This window comes from Schistocerca serialis, chromosome 1, assembly GCF_023864345.2.
Source record: "Schistocerca serialis cubense isolate TAMUIC-IGC-003099 chromosome 1, iqSchSeri2.2, whole genome shotgun sequence".
In the NCBI taxonomy this organism is placed as follows: domain Eukaryota; kingdom Metazoa; phylum Arthropoda; class Insecta; order Orthoptera; family Acrididae; genus Schistocerca; species Schistocerca serialis.
This window is the reverse complement of record NC_064638.1, coordinates 42,608,102-42,635,549: the sequence shown is the minus strand read 5'-3', so window position 1 is coordinate 42,635,549 and position 27,448 is coordinate 42,608,102.

Genomic DNA, 27,448 nt, shown 5'->3' with positions numbered 1-27,448 from the left:
GAACGTGTACAGGAGGGTGGCCCGAAGCAGTTTTTGTGCCTGAAAGGCACTCTCAGTTTCTAGTAATAAGGTGCCGTTACGCAACCTGGTACAAGATTTGACAGATCCGGCTATGGCATCTACGTCCTTCTGAATAACGAAAGGGTTGACAGGGGAAAAATCCTTTCCGTCCTCAGATCGAGAAACTACAAGGAACTGTGGGGCAGGCGGTAGTACTTTTGTCACTGTTGGCTGGTCACGTTTCCGTTTTTGGGTCGAAGTCGAGAGAGATGGAGTAGAATCCACTGCGGTGGAATCCCCCACGATTGCCAGCGTCTCCGATGGCGCGCTCCTTCCTTGTGGGGACCCTCTCAGAGGGCACTCCCGCCTTAGGTGAATGTTTACACCTCAGGTCACACCTTCCGAGAAACAGACGGAGGGACCAATCGGCATGGTCAGAAGGTATCAGCTCAGGCAATCACCCCTCCCCGGGCCTGGCCTTTACCAGGGGGTACGCGCGTGCCTTACTTGTCTACCCAGGGCGGGGACTTACGCGTTACCCCGTCACCGGCTACGCGTGCGAACGCGTGGGTCGGCCTTCAGGCACGCACAGGGAGGAAGGAAGAAGAGGAAAAAGAAGAGAGAGAGGGAGAAAGAGGACAGACTGTCTCAAACGCCGAGGCGGAGACCAGAGAAGGCAAGGAGAAGAAGGCAATGAGAAGGCAAGGAGAAAAAGGCAATGAGAAGGCAAGGAGAAAAAGGCAAGGAGAAGTCAAGGGAAAGAGTAAGGAAGACAGTGAGGTGGAGAAGAGCAAAGAAAGGAACCAACAAAAGGAAGGAAGAAACGAGAAGTGAAAAACCAAAAAGACCACGATTATAGGTCGTGGAACCGTCCGTCTCCGGACGCAGGCGCTAACTACCCCCGTGAGGGGGATAGACTCCTTTTAGTCGCCTCTTACGACAGGCAGGAATACCGCGGGCCTATTCTAATCCCCGGACCCGCAGGGGGATCAACCAAAAGTGTACATAGCGACCCCACCACACAGGCTTGCTACTGTGCTGGCTATGCACCCTAGCATCAGACAAAAACGTGAAAGAAAAGGTGGAATTAATTAGGAGGGATTATGTCGGAGACACTAGGTAAGGTGCTCTTCCCCAAATGGCTCACAATACGGAAGAGAAATTTAGTAATGGGGGTCAAACCCCAGAGGGGGACCAGGGAGTGCCAAAAGGAGGTGATTATGCAAGAAAGCTAAATTGCAAAACCAACGTAACCAGGAGGATATCGGGGGTCAGCATAAGCAAGGACACCAGGACAGGGCGAGAGGGAAGGGGCAAGAAGAGGAAAGGCAGGGAAGGGGAAGAAAATGGGGCCCCGAGCTATTGCAGCCTTCCTTCTTTCCAGGGCTGCATGCTCGCCTCGCACGTATACACAAAAGAGTTGTGGACCCTTGGGAGCAGGGTATTGGGTGAGGGTGTTTGGGCGTATCTGTTGGACTATTTTTTTTTTTGTGAGCATGGCTGTGCACTGTGCTGTGCTTTATTTAGGGAGTTTAAGAGTAAAGCACACTCCTTCCTTCTTCCATCAGCCTAATGCGGGGTGAGTCGTTTTACCAACAGCCCCCTACGAATTGGTGGTGGTAGTACGCCTAGTTTTCAATAATTTTCTTACGTTGGTAGCGACGACGCAAGTGAGCTTTGTTTACTGGCAGATTTCACACTTGGCGCCTGATCCTAGGAGGAAGTGGCGGTCGGGTGGATGAGGTTATTACAAGTGCCCTTCCTTTACGCACAATTTTCTTAGGTTGATAGCGACGGTGCAAATGAGGTTTTTTTACTGATTGAATTCAAACTCGGCGAGGGTTCCTAGGAAGAGATGGCGGTCTGGTCCTCAAAAAGTAGTTGTGGTAGGTGGCGAACAGTCGGCATCGACAGGTTTGAACGTGCCCAGGAAAACAACTTTCGCGCCAGAAGTGTGGCAGGGTGTTCTTTGTGAAATGGCTGACGGTTGTGTGATTCAGCTCCAAAGCAAACAATTTTGGCGGGAAACGTGCGGAGGCGACGAATACGCGTGGTGAACGGACAATGGACCGCTGTGACGTCATACTTGGCAAGCTCCAGCGTGTCCAGCGAAATCATGTTTACGATGTGGGAGCGATAGCCAGTCCAGCGGCTAGCGCGGGCCGCTGAAGCACGCCGGCAGTCCACCGCGAGCGGCCGCCTCACGTGACAGGCGTCGGCAGTAGGTCCGCGCGCTGACTGGCGGGGCCAGGGGGTGGCGACGATTTGATCTAATTCAGTTGGAGCGCGGATGTCGTGGCGACTGCACTGCGATATCAAAGAGGTGTACTGGCATGCCGCTGTCATTCATTCGTGTCTGGTCAGCATTTCCAGCAGATAGCAACTCCGATGACCTTGTTTCCCTCGATCAGATCCTGTGTTGTGCAGGATTATTCAAATTGAGGACAAATAAGCAGGTAGGCCGGCTCTTGCGTTGTTCGGCACTCGCAGTGTATATCTCCATCAGCTGGAAGAACGCCCCATTTTCGCAGGTTGGTCTCGCAAAGAGGAACGCCCACCCTAAGACGATTGAGCGATCTCCAAATAGGTTAGGGCAAGTTATCAATCACTAGAGGGAACACCAGAATCTCTTTCTGAATTTCAGTTGATGAACTTCAGTTGATGGACTACAGCCTGCTGACCATGCAGTGGGTTTCAGGGATCATAAGATTACTTAGCCCACTCTACATTAGTAGCAACAGCCCTTCTAATTGTGAGGGGAGCTGTTTCAACAATCGGGTATATTTTATCGACTGGAGTTGGCTTCATACCTGGAATCCTGGAAAGATTCTCATTGATTGCAATACCAATATGTTTGGTGTGAGTGATGCACTCCACACAGATGAAGCATACTCTGCTGTGGACACAAAGAAAACAAGAGGCTAAATTCTCAGGATGGGACAACTTGCTCCCCAGGTGGTGGATGTGAGCTTCCTGAAGATGTTATTCTGTGAACTAACTTTCAGCCTGGTGTTAATGGCAATGGGATGTCAAGTCATATATCCCTCCCACAAGGCGGTGCTTAAAGTGCTGGGTGTTTGGCCATATGTCTTCCCAGACTGTGGACGCCCATCACATCCCAATACCCCATATGTCCTGCCTCCCATCTCTGTCAACTGCAGGGAACATCATTCACCTTGCTCGCCAGACTGCAGGATTCTCCAGAAAGAGAGGAAAATCATAGACTAAAAGACCCTGGACCAACTGAACTACACTGAGGCTAAGAGGAAATTTGAGCGCCTACATCCTGTGGCTATGACCACCTTATATGCTGCCACTTCGGGAACAGTTGTCGTCCCATCAGGTCTTCTGTGGCCTCTCAGAACTGGGAGACTACAACTGCTCCCTTGATGGTGGAGTGCACTTCCCTTCCTGTTGATACCGCACCACCTACTTTGGTAGCAACACCCTCCCAGCCATCGGGGACTTCTGTCCGCAATTCTGAGATGGAGAGGCCTAAGTCTTCCTTGGCTCCTCTCGCTAGGAAGGGGTCCCTTGGGTCATTCCCTTCCCAGGTTTCTTCAAGTGGGAAAGAAGACACCCACCAGAGGCTGAAGAACCAAAACCAGCTGGTTGTTGGGCATCACGGTCATCCTTAGTCCCGGAGACTTAGCCAGTGAAGTCCTCCAAGCCACGGAAACCCAAGTAACAGCGCGAGAAATCGAAAAAGAAGACCCCTAAGACCAAGGAGATTGCGGTGCCACCCACACAACCGCAACCTACAAACTCTGAGGGTCAGCGAGATCCAGGTCCTCAGTGGACCTCAGAATCTCCACCCCTTCCTCAGCCACAGACACAATGGATATAGATTGCTCAGGCAAAAAGTCTGTGGCAGCATGTGACCCTGAGGTGTAAACTGCCTCACTGAATGTTCCATGTCTTCCCAGTGGAACTGAAGTGTATTTTTTCCACCGCCTGGCTGAGCTACAGCAGCTGTTGAGCTTTACACCTGCTTTCTGCATTGCCCTCCAAAACACCTGTTTCCTGGCAATGTTGACCCCTGCACTCTGTGGCTATAAGGAATATTACAGGTACCGTAGCGACTATAATCGAGTGTCAGGTGTTGAAAGGACACAGTTTCATTACAGACTGTGTTTATGTCCTAAACTCGAACACCTCCCGAAGCTGTGGCTACAAGAATACGGATGGAGGAAATAGCTGTGTGCAATGAACATCTTTCCCCAGATGGTGCAATACCCCTGAATGTATTAGCTGCACTGATTGAGCAACTCCCTAAACGTTTCCTACTCTTGAGAGATTTTAATACCCATAATCCATTGTGGGATGGCACCATGCTTACTGGCTGAAGCAGACATGTCGAAACTTTACTGTCTCAGTTCGACCTCTGCCTCTTAAATACTTAGGCCGCCCCACATTTCACTGTGGCACAAGGTACATATTCGGCCCTTGATCTCTCGGTGTGCAGTCATGGCCTTCTCCCACCTATCCACTGAAGAGCACATGACGACCTGTGTGGTTGTGACCACTTCCCCGTCTTGTTGTCACTGCCCGGTCGTCAGGCACATGGGCGCCTGCCCCGATGGGCTTTAAACAGTGACAGCAGAGGTGAAAGCTTCCCACTCCAACTTGTTCAATCTCCCCCATATGTGATCATCGATGAGATGGTTGAGCAGGTGACTACCACAATCGTTTCTGCGGCATAAAACGCGATTCCTTGCTCTTTACGGTGTCCACAGCGAAAGGCAGTCCCTTGGTAGTCGCTAAAGCAATTAAGGAGCGCCGGCGAGCTCTGCAGCGGCATAAGCGGCACCCTTCCCCAGAGCGCCTCAGCCTTTAAATGGCTCCGTGCCCGCGTCCGCCAGCCGATCAAACGACGGAAGCAGGAGTGTTGGTCGAGACACATCTCGACCATTGGTTGCCATACAACACCTTCTCAAGTCTGGGGGAAGGACAAAACTTGTTTTTGGGAACCAGACGCCAACAAGATGTTCCTGGTGTTAACATAAATGGCGTGTTATCTGCCGACGCAATCGCGATTGCCGAGTAATTTGCTGAGCACTATGCTCGAGTCCCTGCGAAAGTCTGGGGGGGTAATTCTCCTACACACTCTCAAATGGCGGCTGGAAGTGAAAGTCGTCTAGTTCACTATACGCCACAGTGAATCCTATAACGCCCCATTTACAGATTGGGAGCTCCGCAGTGCCTTTGCACATTGCCTCAACACAGCTCCTGGGCCTGATCGGATCCGCAGCCAGGTGATTAAACATCTCTCATCTGACTACAAGCGACATCTTCTCATCTGAAACCAGATCTGGTGCGATGGCATCTTTCCATCACAATGGCGGGAGAGTACCATCATTCCAGAGCTCAAACCCGGTAAAAACCCACTTGATGTGCATAGCTATCGGCCCATCAGCCTTACCAACGATGTTTGTAAGCTGCAGGAACGTATGGTGTGTCAGCAGTTGTGTTAGAGCCAGTGGACCACGTGATTGCAGGACCCATGTTAGGGCGGCTTCCACCATGGTCGCTCTACCACTGATAATCTTGTGTCCCTCGAGTTTTCGCCAGGTCGTGTCATAAGCTTTTCGTAAATCGAAAAAGACACCAACCAGGTGCGGGTGTCTGCGAAAGGCAGCTTTCAGAGGCCCACTCCCGATTTTTATCCAAAATTTCCTGTCACTTTGAACCTTCCATGTCCAAATTGGTGCCTCTCATAGTCCTCCTCCCCCTCCCCCCACCCCAATATCCAGGAGAATGGGGTCCCACAGAGCTCTGTATTGAGTGTATACTTTTAGTAGTCAATGGTCTAGCAGCTGTACGGCCGGGTGTCTCATCTTCTCTGTATGCAGACGACCTCTGCGTTTCATACTGCTCTTCTGCTCTTTGTGGATGGCTCCCTGTAGGCGCCGCTCTACCCCACCATTACCAGACATGGTTTCCAGTTTTCGGCCACAATGACGTGTCTCATGCACTTCTGTTGGCGTTGTACTGTTCTCCGGAACCAGAACTTTACCTTAATGACGACCAACTCACTGTAGTGGAGAAATACCGAATATTAGGACTGGTTTTCGACGCCTGATTCGCTTACGCTCACGACGGTGAGGAATCCAAGTCAGAGTGCTGGCAGCACCTGAATGCCCTATGCTGCCAAAGCAACACCAACTGGGGTGTAGATTTCTCTACACTTCTGCATCTCTGCAGAACCCTTGTTCAATCCCGCTATGACTATGGAAGTGTGGCTTATGGCTGGGCGGCGCCCTCAGTGTTGCGTTTACTGGACCCAGTGCACGACTGTGGCGTTCGCCTAGCGACAGGAGCTTATAGAATGAGTCCGGTGACCAGCGTCCTGATGGAGGCTGGAGGCTGGAGTCCCTCCATTGCAGGTTAGGCGTGCCAAACTGCTTGCCAGTTAAGTTGCACACGTTCGTAGTTCTCCTGTGCATCCGAATTACAGTCTTCTTTTCGCTCCGACAGTAGTTCATCTCCCACATAGGCGGCCCAGGTAAGGGCTTCCAATTACAGTTCGTCCAGTCCCTTGTTTATGAACTTGAATCCTTTCCTTGACCACCTATACTTGAGGTCCACTCTTGTACACCTCCATGGTGTACACCTAGGCCGCAGCTCTGCCTGGATTTTTCACTTAGCCCTAAGGATGCAGTTAACCCCCGTCTCTCCAATGCCACTTCATCTCTATTCTTGACATATTCAAGGCCATGAAGTGGTTTACACTGACAGCTTGATGGCTGGCGATCCTGTCGACTTTACGTATGTCCATGGAGGACATACTGAACAGCATACCTTGCCTGATGGCTGCAGTGTTTTCCCTGTCGAGCTGGTGGCTATACCTCGTGCTCTTGAGCACATCCGTTCATGCCCTGGGGAGTCGTTTCTTCTGTGTATTGACTCCTTGAGCAGCCTACAAGCTATCGAGCAGTGCTAGTCTCGTCATTCGTTGGTAGCGACCATCCAGGAGTCCATATATGCCTTGGAACGGTCCAGTCGTTCAGTGGTGTTTGTCTGTACCGCAGGTCACGTCAAAATCCCAGGCATCGAACTTGCCGACAGGCTGGCCGAACAGTGTACACGGAAACCGCTTATGGAGATCGGCTTCTCTGCAACTGACCTGCATTCACTACTACGCCGCAAGGTTTTGCGGCTTTGGGAGACGGAATGGCATAACCTCAGTACGCACAATAAACTGCGTAGGAGACTACGAATGTTTGGAAGACCTCCACGCAGGCCTCTTGCAGTGACTGTGCTTTTCTGTTGTCTCCGCATTGGTCACACTTGGGTGACACATGGCTACCTCCTGCATCGTGATGACCCACTTCAGTGTCTGTGTGGCGGCCGGCTGACAGTGGCGCATATCATGGTGGGCTGTCTTTCTGTGGCTGCCATGCAATGGACTCTTCAGTTACCGGATTCGTTGCCATTAATTTTAGCTGACAACGCCTCATCGGCTAATTTAGTCTTAAGACACGCGTGAAAACTTACACAGAACGATAAAACCCACCATCACGTATAAAACTTTTTTCTCTTTGTGTTCTGGATGTTTTAATATGTCGCAGAGTGGCTGGCTTTTCCTTTTTATTCTCGTGGTCGGCCAGCCACTGTTATCTGCTCTCTTGTTTTCATCCCTTCGACCTTTTTCTAACTTCTCTCTGTGGTTTTCTTTTCCTGTCTTCTTCATAGTAGTAGAAAGGAAAAACCAGAACGACAGGAGGACAACCAACACTGTTATTTTGCTGTGCGTCATCTTTCTTTCTTCTTTCCCTTATGTAATTATTTTACTGCGAACAAGGGACCGATGACCTCGCAGTTTGGTCCCTTCCCCCCTCCTTTAAACCAACCAGCCAACATCCTTTACTACGACAGGACTGAAGAGTACTGGCTTCAAAATATATTCATATGTCATCTGCGTACTATAATATAGTGTCACTGGCAAAGAGGACATGAAGGCCTGCAGTATAGATACTGGATAAAAAGGGAGCCAGGACTGATCCGTGCAGGGAGTCTTCTGCTATTTCTTGGGTCCCAGCGTAATTGCGTGTTGGAAAGTAATTGCCTTCTTTTTTTTCAGGAAACATACAACGTTACACATGAATAGTTCTGGAATGTGGAGTTTATTCAGTTTTTTTCCCAAAGGTTGACAAGACATATGTTATAATGAAATCTACGAACGAAACTATCATATTATTAGACAGAGAGAAATTAAGCCATTACCAGAAAAACAACTTTGATTTTGAAAAAGAAAAACTGAAACCCTCTTACTGTTAAATATTGATACACAACTAATTTTCACACCGCCATTCTAAGCGCCGTACTAATCCTGTCCATTACCTTCGTCGAACACAGTAGTGTGATGAAAGGCCGACGTGATTCGCCCTTATCAGATCATTTTCCCGACTTGTGGATGGGGACACACTACATGTTTTCAGCTAGTGGATCTTGATCTTTTGCGTCCATAAACTATTGCAATACTCGAGCAGCAGCGATTTTCCCTGGGTAGTCAATATAATACGGATGAGGAGCAGTACCCTTCCCTTGGGAGAGCGCAGTCTGGGGTTCTTACAGCGAAAAGGTTTGTGCAACGACAATTCTCCACTCTTCATTCCACCTCGTCTCCTGTCCATTAAGTCACATACAGCTTTCAGACACAACAACGATTCTTGAAGTCGGATGTCTGTTGTGTGACCGGTTTTAATGTTCTGTGTTACATTCCAGATCCAGGTCAATGCAGTTTCTTCGCCGACTGGAGTGTAGAAATTGTCACGATTTTCGGTTTTTGTGCGTGATTATGTTCTTGGCTGCAGCTTGTGCTTTCATAAGGGAAGAGCGCGTTTAACATTTGAGATATTTTAGTTTTTTATTAATGCCTTCTTGCGTTCCTTGAGGAGTGCGTCACATTCTGAATCCCACAATCAGGATGATGGGCTAGTGGTCGTCCCTTTTCAGGTGTTGAGACTACCGCTGCTTCATCGATAAGCGACACCAAGTCTCTTTCATGATTCCCAGTATAGGTGATATTCGAAGTACTACTGGACGAAAAACTGGAAACTGCGCGGTTGAGAAAGTGAACTGTAACTTAATCACACGGAAATTTAACACATTCTCCCTAGATTATGCGTTTATCATAATTTGATTAGGCAATGGATCTGAACCTAAAGTATCCGCTATCACTTCCCATGTTGTTCTGGTACACAGTGCAGTTAATGCTATGCTGAAGTCCACTGCTGTCCGAGCTTCATTTGGTCGGATTTTCCATGTGGGTCAGCCGTCATTTAGTACTGCAATGTTTTCCCAATCTAGTACATCAGGTAGCATTTTCCCCACTCTGCAGCCCCACAGTGCCCGGTGGCCGTTGCAGTCACCTATATAGGAACAGAAGGGGTTTTCCGAGCGAGACATGATTGTTGTTAACTGCTGTCTGGAAAGTCTTATTCGGTACGTTGTATACCGAGATCAAATTCAGAGGTAGGTCGTTTATCGGCAGACGGATACCTACCGTTTGCAATGGGTTATGCTGAGTGCCGTAATGACAACGAAAAAGTGGCTGTCTTGTTTTATTAACCACGCTGCACCGTCGTAGCCATCATTTCTATCTTCTCTAATGACAGAGTAGCTCTGGCGTGCTAACAGTTCTTTCGGTTTTAACCGTGTTTCGGTGATGGTACAAATGTCTACTTGAATTTCGAGCAGAATATGTCGAAGGCTATGTTTGTTTGCTTGAGCGATCTTGCGAGACGAAATTTACATACCGTCTCTTGTACACTGGCCCACTCGTGTACTTCAAAAACTACAACAACCATCCTGTCAATCAATACCAAAAAAATGAGTATTAAAATTATTCGTGTAGCTGCAATTTTTTGTTATGTGATAGCACGCTGTAAAAGATTATCGCTTACACCCAGTGTATTGTTGAAACAATGGTGGTTCGATCAGTTTGGCACAGAACACAAATAAAAATGTTTTTTCGTAAACAAATCACCTTGCATCTCGACATAGTCTCCTTTGAGGGATGTGCACTTGGTCCGACGATCCTCCAGTCAATTGATCTCAACGGAAAAATAGATTGTCAAAATGTGCAAAATACTCGTTGACTGCTACTGTCACTTCATTTGATGAAAGTTTCTTCCTAGCAAGCCAGAGTTTGAAGCTTGGGAACAGGAGGAAGTTACTTTGGGCTAAGTCTGGTGAAGACGGTTGGTGACGAAAACCAGTTGGAAGCCCAATTCATGCACTTCCACTATTGTTAGCACCGATACTTGGCAATGGTGCACTAGCCGGGTGAAACAACACTTTTTGCCTGCCAGCCTTGATCTATATTCAGCCAACAGAAGTTTGAAACGATCCAGCAATGAACCGTAATAGGGTCCGGCCTTGATTGTGTCTTTTACGAAGTAATCTATGAAGATTATTCCTTGGGATTCACAAAAAAACGTGGCCAACACCTTAGTCTCTTTCCATTGTTTCGACGGCTGTTTCGACTCTGGAGTATAATTATTGATCAAACCAGAAACGGTCAGATCGTCACAAGTCGGCGTAAAAAGTCTAGCGGATTCCGATGAAACATCGCCAGACATAATGTTGAAATGTTGTGCCGGATGTGCTTTTGGTGAACAATGAGAAATCGAGCCACCCATCTCGTACAGTTTCTTCGCAGTCAACTCTCAGTGCAGAATACTATCCTTTCGTTCAGTTGAGATAAGACTCAATCAGTAAATTTTATTCGACAGCCTTGCATTACCGTATCGTGGATATTTGTTAGTGGTTTACTCTGTGGTGACATCAGTTTGATGATAGACCGCACTTTGTCTTCGGTGATTGTCCGACCGCGTTTAAATTCATTAATCCAAACGTAGATCCTTTCAAATGATAGTGCAGAATCCGTCTGAACTTCATACAGTTCTTTTTCGATTTGTGCCTCAGTCCTACCATTCAAATAAAAATGTTTGGTAACAACACGACATCTGGTTTTACCCGTTTTCAGTTACAGTCGACACACTGTAATTCAGGTGGCTCTCAGTAATAAACCGTACACTATACATTATTTAAATTCTTTGTACGGTTCTTGGAATAATAAAGCGTATCAACAGTGAAGGTGCAACAAAAATTTTCCATTCTTTATACTGTTTGCTAGATCACAGTTTTCGTTGTCCATTTGCTCGAAGGATTTATATTTTTATCACAGTCAGATTACGTAATCTGACTAATCTTATCAGAAGACCGCCCCTACTCATCACAGATTCCGTCCACATTTATGGTATACACAGTGCTTAACCAATGAAACACAGGAAGAGGAGCTCCCTATGGTCAAGCGCTTGGAAAAAATTGAGTTTTTAGGGTAGGTCGGCCGATGCATGGGCCGTCTGTCAGCGTAGGTTCCATGCAACGATTGACATGGCGGAAGGGATACACAACGGTAAATAGAGGGTCGCAGGGTCGAGTCTGTGTGAGAACTATTACTTTATTTTCAATGTTTACGTTACTGGCACTGCAAAACAACCGGGATAATGGTCAGTGTATCATGTTTATTAATATATTCATGAAAAGCAGACCAAGGAGAAGTTGACACAGTTATCTCTTGAAAGTAATCTGCATTAATTAATGTGTACAGGACTAAGACTGCATTAGTTTCATTTTGGCATTTAACAGCGCTCAGCAACTGCACGTGAGCACTATGTTCCCAGTGAGCTAAAATCGGATAATCCAGAATGAAAAAGAAATCGTAGACCGAGAAGACTACATCGAAACACACGTCATAAGCGCCGTTGACGTTGAATGAAATAAGTTGTTTCTGCGCCCTCAAACAAATCCAAGTACAAAATTCCACATCACAACTATCCTCATCAAAATTTGGCGAATTACTGGGTAACACTGTTAGCAAACTGTGCGATGAATCGCTAAGTTCGAGTGTCAATGGAAAATTTTAGGCAACCACGTAGCCCAAGTTGTAAAAATGTGGCGTGTAGGACAAGTGCAAGATACCGAGATAATTACGGCTTTCCTCTTTTCACGTTGAATATCACCACAGCAGGTGTAAATTAGCTATAAAATAATGAAAGTATGTGAATTGCATATACCTTCCTGGACATTTATTTCCAGTTCTTAAGTTTCCTTTGCCCTTCCTTTTATACCGTTACCAAAATATTAATACTCGTAAATCTAATGCATTGAGATTTTTTCGGTCTATCTGCAAAATAAAAAATAATGAAGCTGCACAGGGATTCGAGACGACAACCTTCGAACCGCCGTTCTGTATTACATCTGCTGCCTCGTAAGTGAGCTAACATTAATGGTTAATTGCCCCCGACCAGCGCCAGAATTTTCTTTTTCTAACCACAAGACCATATTTATTCTGAAGCAACGAATGTTCAGAGAGTTATAGTAATGTATCTTATACATCAGAATCATGTGAAACAAGATGATAAAAAATTGAAAAAAGGATGTCTTCGAAGGTATATTTGTATTTTCAGCTGTTCTCAATGTTTAGTTTGATAAGAACCGAAATGGTTACATGTGTTTTTGGGTGCTGGGAGAGTTTTTACTTTTGAAGATGTATGAAAGAATTTGAATAAAGTTTTACTTCAGAAGAGGAATGAAGTGCAACACCGCATTCGAAATATTGATTGCGAATCCCCTATGAAACACTTATACCACTCTCTTCTCTTACTCAAAGAGGGTCGAGAAGACATTGAAGACGAAGACCGTCCTGGACTACCTAGCACCCAAATTAGACATGCGGAAGAAGCAAAAAAAAAAAAAAAAAAATAAAAAAAAAAAGTTCTGGAAAACCGTTGAATTACCATCGGAGAGGATTCTGACGAGATCGGCAAAGCCTTCGACTCATATCAAGCAATTTTTTTCATATATCTTGGGCATGAAACGTCTAGCAGCAAAGTTTTTCCAAAATAGTTGAACGTTGGCCAAAAGCAACGCCGCTTAGGCATAGCTCCGGAATTGGTGAATGAAGTCAACGATACAGAACTTCTAAAAAAAGGTTTAGCAGGTGACGAAAGCTGGGTATAGGAGCCAAACCATGCCAATGCAGACTGTAGGAAGAGCAAACACCGAAAAAACTTCGACAATCACGATCAATAAGGAATACGTGAATTTTTGGCAAAACAATTTTTTTTGTTGCCTCAGCCAACGTTTTCGCCTGGCAGTGCCCTGTCCCCCTAGACTTCTTTCTATTCCCAAGGCTCAATAGAATCATAAAATGACATTTTGCTACCACTGATGAGATAAAGAAGAGGCTGAACGGTATAACGAAAAGTGAGTTGCAGAACTGCTACCAAGACTGGAAAAAGGTCTGGCGGGTGTGTGTTCTGAAGGGGAGTACACTGAAGGGCACAAGGTTGTGTTGATGAGTTACTATTTAAGGAGACCAAAAATTACGGTTACCTTTGGACAACACGTCGTATAAGCGAATAGTACGATGTTTCGCATCTGCGAGATGATGCTAATTTCTGGTTATGTCGATCTTCCCTTGTTTGGAATTACAACGTAATATTTTCACTTCGGTTGGTGGCCCCATGGTATAACATTAGTACCGACTGCACCACAGTTCACGATGTCTACAAATAGGGGGAGGGGGGGGGGGCCGAGAGGGATATGCTCACAGCACTTGGGAAAACACAACAGGAAAAGTACAGATTGTAGTCATAGTTTTTAAAATGCACGTCAGTGTACTTATGTCTGGGTACAGCCATGTTGCTCGCTCCCTCTGCTCCGTCTGCCTCCCCCCCCTCCCCTCCTCCTCCTCCTCAAGATAACGACAGCAGGCTCGTTGGTGGCCTGTGTATGATAGCACCTGCCCGATGTCTTTGGATGGTCCCCAAGGATCTCGTGAGACCGTTCTGATGGAATAAAGATTTGATCTCACTACCTTCCATTACTATTATTATTACTCTAGAAGCAGTGCATAGCGGACTACGCTATGCCTGATACTAGTATTGATGGCTTTTGCACCATCAAATGCCAGCAAAAGGTCCGTTTTTGGATAGCAGTGTCCAGTGCATTGTTAGTGGATGCAGACACCTTTTACAGTGCGCAGGGTATCTCTGTCTGAATTCTTCGTAGTCTTTGTGCAGCAGAAGTGACGACAAAGTGTGCATCTGCACTGAAACACAGTTAATGTGACGGACCAGACATAGAAAAACGGTGCTGGAAGTGGCACACGATATTGGGGGGCCTCTGTGTAGCTGTGCTCAGGTGCCCATCAGGGGCTCAGCATTTGTTTGCTGAGTATGGGCTTAGCGACCTCCAGGATTCCTGAGCAGGGGACTGGTAAGCGCCGCCAGTCCCGTCACCATGAGCTCTGGGTGTGCTTCAGCGACCACTGTTTAGCGCAGCAGTGGAATGGTACGTGTCACAGGCAGTAGGGGTCTTGACTTGACCGTCCAGATCACGAGGATGGTAAAAACCTTTATAAAACGTCCCTCAATCTCAGGGTGTGCTGCACAATGATGAGATTCATGGCTCTTATCGTGGAACAGTCATCAGTGAGAAACCTCTGGGGAACGTATGGCTTACCTAGACATAAAGAGGTCTAGGTGGACTTTTATTTCCCTGGCTGCTCATCGGACCAGCATTGGATCCTTCAAAATCTTCTCTTCCTCCTTCCAGCAGGAAGGGTGGGCCGCTGGTAGGTACCAATGCCCAAACAAGAGGGCTCATGTAGCCAGTCTTCCAGACTTGGGATTTACACATACTCTATCAGTGTTGAGTAACAGAACGAATGCTGATCAGTATGTGTTTATGAACGAAAAGAAAGGACCTTAGAAAAATTTTGTATGTAAAAAGGTGAAAATGGGCTAGAGGAGATTGCTGAAAGCTTAGCCCCCACTTGCTGTTTGACATGCCATGTCTTTGGTTAGACCGCCTCAGGTTGTAAGGTAGCAGCCACTTGGGGCAAATATGATGGTGTGTAAACTGCTTTGATGATCGCCCTGTCTGGAACAGGGACTGCAGTGTCTTTCTTGAAGAAAGGAAGATACAGGAAGGAATTGTTGGATAGTGGAGTGCTCAGTGTGGAACTGTAATGAGTTCAGGACACATGTGAAAGAATTGAGACTTCTAGGACAGGAACCCCGTCTATGGCTCTATTATAAACAGATTTTAAAGCCACTGACACCTATGTGCTATGTGACTATACTCTTCACTGAAAGGGTGACCTGACTGGGGAGAGCCAAGGGAGATGTTTTTGTGTTTGTCAGTAACATGCAGCACTCCTCTGCTCTCACCCTGGCTATCAACCTACAAGCAATTGCTGTCGAAACGTCATGGGTGGCGAAGGATCACGCTGAACTGTTCAGCCAGCTAGTTGTGTCTGAACATTGTGACAGCATCCAGGAATGGGGGGCCATATCACCCAAGTGATCCATCGTGCCACTGACTTACCCATTCAAAAGTCCTCATGTCATCTTATGAGGTGAGACCTACCTTTGTGGATGGACGAGAGCCGTGCAGCCATCTGAAATAGCCGATTTAAGAGCTATGCTATGGTAGACAACCTCATAGCCTCTCCAGCACAAGAGCCAAAAACCTGATGCATGATTACTGAGATTATGATAAATTCATGGCGAGCGTTCCTGGACTCCATCAACCATTTCACTTGTTCTATAAGAGTTTGTGTTTGCCGGAAATCCTCTCAATGGCTTCCCAGTCATTCACCAATGGCAGCAGTGCTGAAATGCTGATATCTGCAAACTTTGCATGCAGACATCACTCAGATATTCGCGGAGAATTTTACGCACATTACTGCAAATGCCAGCCACGATCTGGCGTTTCGTTACCGTGTGACTGCAGCGAGACAAACTGGACTTTAGATCCAACGATTCCGAGACTTAAAACAACCCTTTCTCCATGTGGGAACTGGAATACGACCTGTCAAACTCGTGATACAGCACCTGGCCTTGACCAGATCCGTAACTGACGCTGTTGGTAAATGTTTAAGCAAGCAAAGAAAATCCTCTTCATAAGTTTTACTCTTATGCAGCAGAAAGGTAACTTCCCCATCTCGTGGAGAGAGGCGCTTTCGACACCTCTCCTCAAACCAGGAAAGGAACGTACCTGTCCCAGTAGTTATCGGAATATCGTCTTAATGAGCTGTGTAGGGAAGACTCTGGAGTGAATGGTTAGCTGTCGTCTGATCTGGTTGTTAGAGACCAGGCAACTCCTTAGCTGCTCTGTGTAGATTCCGAATATTTTGATCCATTGTCAACAGCCTGCCCCTGTGAGAGGGTGGCTATTCAGCAGTCTTTCCTATACAACCATCACTGTATCGGTATATTCTTTGAAATCAGTAAGACGTACGATACTACTTGGAGACACTATTCTCGGGGGACTGCATCAATAGGTCTCTCGGGGCCATCTCAGTATCTTCATACAGTCTTTCCTTTCCTAGCGGTTTTTTAGGATCAGGGATGGTGACTCGCTGTCAGATGGTTTTGAGCAAGAGATCTGAGTCCTCAGGGCAGTGTTTAAAGAGTTAAGCTCTTTGCTGTAGTCATAAGCAGTATCACATCTGGGGTAAGGATTCCTGTACAGTGTTCCTTATTTGCGGACAATTTTGCTGTTTTCTGTTTCTCCTCCAGTGTTGCAGCAGCGAGCCACCAGTAACAACTGACAGTGTGGAGGTGAGTTTTCTGCAGATAAGTTCACGAGTGTGATGTTTTTAAATCTCCTGCCTTGCATATTACAGACACCATGCTAAATTTTAAAGACTGAGTGAGGTTTCTGGGAATCTGTTTTTGACTTCAAATTGTAGTAATTGCCACACCCGAGAGACCTGAAATCTAGAGCCCTGAGGGTACTGAAAATCTTAAAGTGCCTTAGCCAGAGGTCTTGGGGAGTGGACAGAGTGTGTGTCCTCCAGTTTGAAGCATTTGTGCCTGGACTATTGCTGCACCGTTTATGGATTGGTGAGGCCTTCTTATTTGTAGATCCTTGATGGTGTCCACTATAAAAGGCTACAGCTGGCCACAGATGCTTATAGGACCAGTGCAATACCCTGACTTAGGGGTGAGGCGGGGGAACTGCCACTTACCATCTGGTGGCAGCTTCTCGTGGTGCATCAGGCATGTAATTTCGTTGCAACTGACTTCACCCACACGCCATACTGTTGCCAGTCTGCCTCTGGAACGTCCTTTTTCCAACAGTCCACGAGCCACAATGCCGTTTGGGATCCACTTGCTCCACGCCAAGTGACTGGAGCACACATTGCAAGTACAATCCAAAATCCAGGGTTTAAACCGTCTACCAACCTGGTTACTGGACAGGCCCAGAGTGATTTTAGATTTCTGATGACAAGAGAGATTGGTCTCCTGCTTTCGTTTCTGATGTTTTCTGACATTTTATCTGAGCATCACGACTATGAAGCTGTTATTTATGGATTGGTTGAAACGGGATTCTCTTGGTTGTTCTGTTTACCTGGATTGTGTTCTCATGGTAAGGCTGTCTGAAGCCTGTTTAAATTGTTTGTGTGTTCCGATTCTCTTAGTCCCTTTCATTCGCTGAAACGTTTGTACCCAGCAGATAAAGTAGTCTAGTCTATCCAAAGTGCACTCCTACATCTACAACGACTGGGGAAGGTGGTGTTATTCTGCTGGGTACCAGCACATGAGAATTGTGGGGAATGCAACGGCGGATCTAGTAGCCAATGAGGCGTGGCTTGATCAGGTATTTCAGTGTGCCATCCCTCTATACGGTATCTCCTCGCTGTTAAGCTAGAGAGTCTGTCACTTCCAACCACTCACACTCCAAATGATGCAACAATAACCTCTGTGTAGTAAATCCCACAACACGGCTGTGGCGTACCTCCTTCCAGCCACATTGAGATAGTGAGGTCCTCGTCACCAGTCTTTGAATGGGCCACAGCCCTATGAAATATGGCATCTTGCTCCAGCGAGATAACCCTCCAACGCGTGGCGCTTGTGGCGTACACATCACTGTGCGCCACATTTTATTGGACTACGTTTGATTTTCAGACCAGGTCGCAGCTGATTTGTTGACGCATTTGCAGTCTATTTTACGTAATAATCAAATGAATGTGGGTAGTTTTAATGTTTGTGATTCGTCCAACGTTTTTACCGCGATTTTAGGGAGGTGGTTTTAATATGTTCACAGGGTGACTGGCTCGCCCATATTTTAAGTAAGTGGGCAATCAGTGACATTTTCCTCTGCTTTCCGTTTAGCTCTCATCTCGTTTTACGCGTGTTTTACTCTCCTGTATATCACCTATTATCTCCGGTTGTCCTAGTGTGTACGATCGCGTCTTAATAATTTTTCCACGTTCGTTTGCTTTAATGTGTGTAAGGGTACTGTGCTGATAACCTCTTCTGTGCTGATAACCTCTTGCGAGTCCGTAAGCTGTAACACCCCCCCCCCCCCCCCCACACACACACACACACACACACACACACACACACACACACACACACACACACACACACACACACACACACACACACACGTGCTCAGTTGCCATCATGCATAAAACCATGGATGTGAATACTGGTCTGCCATAAGTTGATACAAGCAAAGGATTGTAGTTTTTGGTTATACATAAGAGTTGCTTCGATGAAACGAGTTACTCCAGTCAGACTTGCTAGCAGCATCATCAATAGTGCCAATAGAATCAGCAGATATTAAAAAATAATGGAAATACTCGTTTGTAAGGCGCTAGCAAGTGGTAAATTTGAGTCCAGCAGTCTTATAGGTATGTACTTTTGTTCCTCTTCCACCCCCTCCCCCAACCCCCCATAGTTCTGTGTGTTAGTTGCACTCTGATGCTTAATTACTTAGTTTTCTTCACCAATTGCAGATGTGACTATCATCTGCAGACTTGGAGAAGCACCTGCAACAATAACAACTTTGACCTCAAATGCATTCATTGCTGCAGTGCTGTTCATCTACAATGTAGGTTGGTTGGTTGTTTGGGGGAAGAGACCAAACAGCGAGGTTATCGGTCTCATAGGGTTAGGGAAGGATGGGGAAGGAAGTCGGCCGTGCCCTTTCAAAGGAACCATCCCGGCATTTGCCTGGAGCAATTTAGGGAAATCATGGAAAACCTAAATCTGGATGGTCGGACGCGGGATTGAACCGTCGTCCTTCCGAATGCAAGTCCAGTGTGCATCTACAATGTATTCAATGTGCACTTCACCTCTCCCCCTCCCCCAAGGGGCCACAATGCTCCTTGGCCGGTTCGTGCTTGGCTACTACGGTGCCCCCAGCCATTGCAGCATCTTTCCCCTTCTGTGCTACATGTCTATCCTTTTGCTACTCTTTCTCATACTCCCTTGTGGGATGTTTTTGGGAGTGTGCTCTGATGTCCACTACTGAAAATGCAGAACAGTCTCTCCACTGCTTTTTGTTCCTTTTTGCTTTCTTCATTCCCCATCTCATACCATTCCTCCGCTTCGACATTTGAGATTCGCCTTTTTTTCTTCCTCCCAGTTCACTGATTAAGGCCATCCCATGCGTCTGACGCGTAACAGGAGACTTGATAAAGTGTAATTTCCATGCCTTGGCCCCCCTGCGAGTCTGGGGATTAGAATAGCCGGAGGTATTCCTGCCTGTCGTAAGAGAAGACCTTTCGGCCTTTAAGTGATGGTCCCCGGTGGGGTTTCACCTCCATTTTTTTAAAATTTTCCCGAAGAGCGAACCACTTGGGGAAAGACGCCTTACATGGTGATTGAGTCAATCATGCATTGACATCTTTAGTCCACATTCTCGTCGTCGCATTGCAGTCCCGACCATTCTCCATCTATTGGGCAAGGAAACCTTCCTGGGTGCGTTTTCCACCATGCACTATGCAGTGTCACTTTCTGTGCTGATGCTGACAATGGACTTCTTTGCACCTCATATCCACCATAGTAGCTAGTCCATTGTGGTGGGGCCGCCATGTACCCTGTTGATTGTAGCCCCTAACAACACAGGGATCGCTCTGCTGATGCCTGTGCCGTTAATTCCCCATGTATGCCAAGGAGTAGATGTCTGTCACCCTGGGTCATCGAGCTATCCTGCCAGGTGGCCTCTGCTGTGGCTGGGTGGCGCCCATGGGAAGGGCCTCTGGTTGGAGTGGGGGGCATCAGGGCAGATTGCATGAAGCTTAGTACGACATCTCTTGCTGGTGCTCCGCCGCCAGCGCTCTCTAAGCGGACGAAGTAACGTTAATACTAAGAAATATGACCCCAAGGCGTTCCTCTTCCTGGCCACACTATGGGAGGCTAAGGATGGCAGTGAAGCTTATTCATCCTGGTACCTCATATGTACGAGAGCTGATGGGGAATCTTTAGTGTGCATGAAGCCTCAGTTTTATGTGGAGCATTTGGAGAACAAGTATGGGGAGGCGAAGGGCTTGTCCAAAATGCGCTTTGGGTCAGTTTTGATAAAAACAGCATCCTCTGCCCAGTCACAGGCATTACTTGCTTGTGGCAAGATGGGGACTGTTTGTTACCATGATGCCTCATGAGAGCTTAAATGTGGTTCTGTTTATTATTTCCCATAGGATCATCCTGTGCAGTCTGATGATGAGCTGCACCAAAATTTAGAGGGTGATGTGTTCATTTCGTCCAGCACGTCCATCGGGGTCTGAGGGATAACCAGGTTGCCACCAGTGCCTTCATCTTGGCCTTACCATCTGTCAACTGTGGAGAGCATCATTCACCTTGGTCGCCAGACTGCAGGATTTTACAGAAAGACAGGAAAATCATGAACTAAAGACCCTGGAACAACTGACCTACACTGAGGCTAAGAGGAAATTTGAGCACCTACATCCTGTAGCTATGACCACCTCATATGCCGCCACTTCGATAACAGTTATCGCCCCATCAGGTCCTCTAATTCCTGTCGCCTCTCAGAACAGAGAGTACACCTGCCCCCTTGATGGTGGGGGGCACTTCCCTCCCTGTTGCTCCCGCACCACCTACATCAGGAGCAACAACCCCCAAACATCGGGGATTTCAGTCCCCACTTCTCAGGCAGAGAAGCCTAAGGATTTTTTGGCTCTTCTCATTAGGAAGGATGCCCCTTGGGAGACTCTCATCCCAGGTTTCTGCTAGTGGGGAAGATGACACCTGCCAGAGGCTGAAGATCCCAAAAGCCGCTGGACGTAGGGATTCATGCTCATCATCAGTCCCGGAGACTGATTCAGTGAAGTTCTCCCAGCCAGGGAAACCCAAAGAGCAGTGCGAGAAATCGGAAAAGAAGTCCCCAAGAACAAGAAACTTGTCGGTAGCAGTGGTGTGGGTGTCACCTCAAGCTCTGTGGCTAAGGGTGGGGTGGAGATTCTGGCATCTGCTGCGGACCTGGATCTTGCCGGACCCTTAGACACAATGGATATAGACTGATCAGGCAAACATTTGGTGGCAGCAGGTCACCCTGAGGAATAAACTGCCTCATTGAATGTTTCATGCCTTCCCAGTCTCACGATGACGACATCCTTCAGTGGAATTGCGGTGGTTTCTTCCACTGCCTGGTTGAGCTACGGAAAGTGCTAAGCTTTACACCTGCTACCAGCATTGCTCCCGGGAACATCGTTCCCTGCAATGCAGACTCTTTCACTCTGCATCTGTAAGGGATATTACAGGAACTATAGCTACTAAAATATGTCAGCTGGAGTTTGCGTTTATGTCCTGTCAGAATATGGATGATTCTGGAAATAACTGTGTGCAATGTATGTCTTCCTCCAGATGGTGTAGTACCCCTGAATGTATTTGCTGCTCCGATTAATCAACTCCCTAAACCTTTCCTACTCATGGGAGATTTTAACGCCAATAACTCCTTGTGGGGTGGCGCCATCCTTACTGGCCGAGGCAGATGTGTCTAAACTTTAATGTCTCAGTTCGACCTCTGCCTTTTGAGTACTAGGCCACCACGCAGTGTAGCTCTACATAATTACTCGACCATTGATTTATCAGTTTGCAGCCCAGGACTTCTCCCATCTATCCACTGGAGAGCACATGACAACCTGTGTGGTAGTGACCACTTTCCCATCTTATCGCTGCCCCAGCGTCAGGTCCACTGATGCCTTCCCAGATGGGCAGACAAGGAGAACTGGGGAACTTTCACCTCTGCTCTCACCATTGACTCTCCCCCACATGGTAACATAGATGTTAATACCACAATCGTTTCTGGTGTAGAAAACGCGATCTCTCGCTCTTTAGAGTGCCCCCAGCGAAAGACAGTCCTTGCAGATCGCCAGATGTCACTGAGGCAACTACTGAGCGTTGGAAAGCTCTATAGCGGTGTCAGCTGTTCCCTCGAGCATCTGATAGCCTTTAAGTGGCTCCATGTCCGTGTACACCAGCTTATGAAAAGACGGAAACAGAAGTGTTGGAAGAGGAACGTGTTTACCGTTGAGTGCCATAGTCACCTTCCCAAGTCTGGACGGAGATGTCAGAGACCTAACCCCCAGCCTTTCGCACTCTCAAACAGCGGCTGGAAGGGAAGTCCTCTCATTCACTACACACCACAGTGAATCCTATAACGCCCCATTTACAGAGTGGGAGCTCCCAAATGCCCTTACACATTGCCCCGACACAGCTCTTGGGCCCGATCGGATCCACAGCCAGATGATGAAACATCTCTCATCTGGCTACAAGCAGCATCATTTTGTCGTCTTCAACCCGTTCTGTTGCGATGGCGTCCTTCCATCGCAGTGGCGGGAAAGTACTAACGATCTGGTGCTCAAACCTAGTAAAAACCCGCTGGATATTGATCGCTATCGGCCCATCAGCCTTACCAACGATGTTTGTAAGCTGCTGGAATGTATGGTGTGTCGACGGTTGGTTTGGGTCCTGGAATCACGTGGCCTATTGGCTCCATGTCAGGGCGGCATCTGCCAGGGGTGCTATAACACTGATAATCTTGTCTCTCTCGAGTATGCCATGTGAACAGCCTCTTCCAGACGCCTACGCCTTGTTGCCATCTTTTTTGACCAACACGAAGCTTATGCAACCACCTGGCGGCATCATATGCTTGCCACATCATACGGGTGGGGTCTCCGAGGCCCTCCTGTCGCTCAGTAATTTCGTGTCCAAATTGTTGCCTCCCATAGTCCCCCCATAACCAGGAGAGCAGGGTCCCGCAGGGCTCTGTATTGGGTGTATCAGTAATTTTATTGGCCATTAATGGTCTAGCAGCAGCTGTAGGGCCGCCTGTCTCACCCTCTCTGTATGCAGACGTCTTCTGTATTTCGTACTGCTCCATCAGTTACGGTGGTGTTGAGCGGCACCTACAGGTAGCCATCTGCAAGGCGCAGTTATGGGCTCTTGACCATGGATTTTAGTTTTCGGCCGCAAAGTCGTGTGTCATGCACTTCTGTCAACGTTGTACTGTTTATCAGGAACCACAACCTTACCTTCATGACGATCCATTCACTGAAGTGGAGACATATCGATTCTTAGGACTGGCTTTCGTCGCCCAATTGACTTGGCTACTTCACCTTCGTCAGCTTAAGCGGAAGCGCTGGTAGCATCTCAATGCCTTGCGCTGCCTGAGCAACACCAACTGGGGTGCAGATTGCTCGACTCAGCTGCAGCTCTACAAAGCCCTTGTTCAATCCCACCTTGATTACTGAAGTGTGGTTTATAGTTCAGAGGCGCCCTCAGCATTGAGTGTACTCGACCCACTGCACCACTGTGGCATTCGCTTAGCGATGGAGCTTTTAGTCCGGTGACCAGTGTCCTGGTGGAGACCAGGGTCCCTCAGTTCCAGATCCGACGTGCACACCTGCTCGCCACTTTCGTTGCACACATTCTTAGTTCTCCTGAGCATTCGAATTATCATCTCCTTTTTCCATCGGCGGCAGTTCATCTCCCGCATCGGTGGCCCAGGCCAAGGCTAACGACTGCATTTCGTGTGGGCTCCCTTCTGAACTAGAGTCCTTCCCTTTACCACCTCACATCCAGGTCCATCCGCATACACCACCTCCATGGTGTACACACAGACCGCTGATTCGTCTGGATCGTATGCATGACCCTAAGGACTCAGTTACTCCTGCCGCTCTCTGATGTCACTTCCTCTCGATTCTTGTCGTGTTCTGGGGCTTTTAAGTGGTTTACACCGAAGCCTCGATGACTGATGGTCATGTTGGTTTCTCCTACGTCCACAGAGCCCATTTTGAATAGCATTCCTTTCCTGATGGCTGCAGTGTATTTGCTGCAAACCTGGTGACTATCTCTTGTGCACTTCAGTATATCCGTTGAAGCCACAGGTATTGTTTATTTCGTGTACTGACTCTTTGAGCAGCCTACAAGCTATCGACCAGTGCTACCCTCGCCATCCTTTCGTAGCGTCCATCCAGGAATCCATCTATGCCGTGGAACAGTGCCGTCGTTTAGTGGTGTTTGTGTGGACCGAAGGACATGTCGGCATCCCAGAAACGAATTTACCGACAGGCTGGCCAAACAGGTTATGTGGAAACCACTTCTGGAGATGGCATCTCTGAACCTGACCCACATTCTGACTTATACCATTCCGTCTCCCAAAGCCGAAAAACCCTACAGCATCACAGTACACACAATAAATTGTGTGGCATTAAGGAGATTCTGAAAGTGTGTAAGTCTTCCATGTGGGTCTCTCACAGGGAATCGGTTGTCTGCCGGCTCCGTATTTTACACGCCTGGGCGACCCAGGGTTACCTTCTGTGCTGTGAAGACCCGCCTGCGTGTCGGTGCTTCATCCTGTTGACAGTGGCCCGTATTCTGGTGCACTGTCCCACTTTGACTGTCCAGCGACGAAATCTTGGGTTACCGGACTCTTTGCCGCTAATTTTATCTGATAACGCCTCATAAGCTGATGTAGTTTTACGTTTTATTTGTGAGGGTGAGTTTTATTGTCTGATTTAAGTTGTAGCACATGTCCTTTGTTCCTCTGTGTCCACCCTAGTGCTTGTAGGGTTGAGGTTTTAAGGTTTTGCAGAGTGGCTGGCTTCTTTTTTATTCTCACGGTCAAGTAGCCATGGTAAACTGCTATGTTGTTTTAATCTCTTCATCCCGTTTTTTGCTTGTCTGGTTTTCTTGAGCTCTTTTGTCAATTTACATATTTGTTGCCATTCATCGTTCTTGTGCTCCTTCCTTTCATTCCGTATTGAGTTATCTCACTCTTGTTTTGTTCTCACACATGTGGCATTGTTTTATTCAGAACAATCGTCTCATGACCTCGAGTTCGGTCCCTTTCCCCCCTCTTTCAATCCAACCAATCACGCCTTGGCAGACAGGTAGAGTTCGAATGTACCTACTGGTACAAGCCAGGCCCAGGGAGGGGTTGTCGCCTGAGCTGATACCTTCCCATACTGCCGATTGGTCCCTCTGTCAGGTGTTTGAATCCCTCAGACGGGTGCACACCTCACGAAGACCCTCCCAGTCGCACCACGGTTCCTCATGGTTGCACATAGAGAAAATGGTCACTACTTTGCTATGATAAATCCGTTTGTTATTCAGAAAGGTGTAGATGCAACTGATGGCCCTGTGAAATCCTGCTGTCGTTTACTCGATGACACTACTTTTGAAGACTACTTCTGATTCTCGAGCACAACAACCGCTTGCAACTTCGGTCCTCCACGGCTATCCTGTTCAAGTCGAGACCCATCAAACACTGAACTCTTCCTGTGATGTTACTTACACTAAGCTGCTTAGGAGAGAAATCATGCCTTCATCAAAGAGGTACGTTTCGATTTGAGTCCATAGATGATGAAAAAGGCAGATGCATCATTTGTTTTCACACGCACTCTTTTTCTCACTTTTGATATTGTGGTGTTTCCATCGAAGATCAAAGCAGGCTGTACAACTGTCGCAGTCCGACCGTACATTCCAAACCTGATGCGCTACTACCAGTTTTATCATTATGACCACATTCAAATGTCCTGCGACACCTGGCTGAATACTGACGGCTCCAAGACCACCTTTGGAGTCAAGAGTGCCTGTATGATTGACTACACTCGTATTAGATTTCGGCTTCCATACCAGTGTTCAGTTTCTACTGCAGAGCTTTATGCTGTTCTCCAGTCTGCGCACTACATTCATCGCCATCAGCGGATTCAATAAATTACATGATCTGATTCACTCAGCTCTCTTCTCAACCTCCAGGCTCTTAATCCTGTCCACCCACTGGTCCATCGGATACAGGTCTGCATCCACATGCTCCACTTGGGGGAGCATCTCTGTCATTCTTTATCACGTATACTAGCATGGCCTGTGATCCAATGAGGCAGCCGATACAGTGACAAAAGCTGCTGTCTCTTTTCTTTGGATTGCTGAGCTACAGAGTGTACCATAAAAGAGCAATACAACGAGATAAGAAAAACCGATCGGTCTGAACTTCAGGATAATAAAATTACCTTCTTCCAACGACGAGGCCGGGAGGAAGAGGGTATTTAACTAGACTCCGGATTGTGCACTGTCTTTTTAGGTCTTTTTAGTCATAGACATGTGAGTGGCGATCCTCCCCCGCTTTGCCCCACTGCTCTGAATCGTGGATGGTGAGACCTTTTACTTCAGAGCCCCTATTTTAATCCGCTATGCACACGTTTACAGCTACCGCGTGATATATTTACCCCTTTAGCAGATGTCGCGTGCTCAGCCTATCGCGTTCTTGAGTTTATAAGTGTTAGTGAGATGCCATAGGTCATTTGAAGTTCTTCGGGGAAAACAACCCCTCTTCAATAGCAGTGTTGTAGGATTTCCTTCCATTTTTTTTTCCCTCCTCCTCGAGTTTACCTCCTATAGCTGCTGACTTAAATTCTGTTTTTACCCTTCACTAAGCCACAGGATGGGCTTACGACATACTGGTTTGCACCTTAAAACCATAATTAAAAAAACCTACCAAATGTTTAAATTGGGGTAGTACTCCTCACAACAGCGATTGTCTGCCGCCGCCTGCCCACTGTATCAATTGGAATGGTGACCACGCAGCCTCCTCTTGATTGTCCTGTGTATCTCGACGAGCCGGCCGTCTGGGAGATCTGGGTGGAGGAAAAAGTGCCGTGCCTTGCCTTGTTGCTCGCAAGTCGTCGGCTATTCAGAAACCCTGTGTTCTGCCATTTGGCACTTACAGTACTGTTCTTGCTACATCTTGCTCCACGAAGGACATGGCCACACAGACATGCGACCTCAAATTTAGCACCGTAGTTGTAAAATGGAAGTGTCATGGTAGCATCCCCGTCTCCTCCTCCAGCTATGCAACAAGCCACCAAACTTTCATCTCATAGGGCGGAGTCAGCTGCTACAAAACTGGCAGGCCAGAAAAAAAAAAGAAACTGAATACTCCCACAAAGACCTTTCACGTCTCTCCAGCCAACATACATCTGAGAATTCCTCCGCCAACCGTAAAGGCTCCAAGAAATCAAACAAAGGCAAACAGTTGCCTCCTTCACTGACCTCGAGATGCTCTTCAAAGGTGTCTCCCCGTGAGACACTCGCACAACTGACCTCTGTTATAC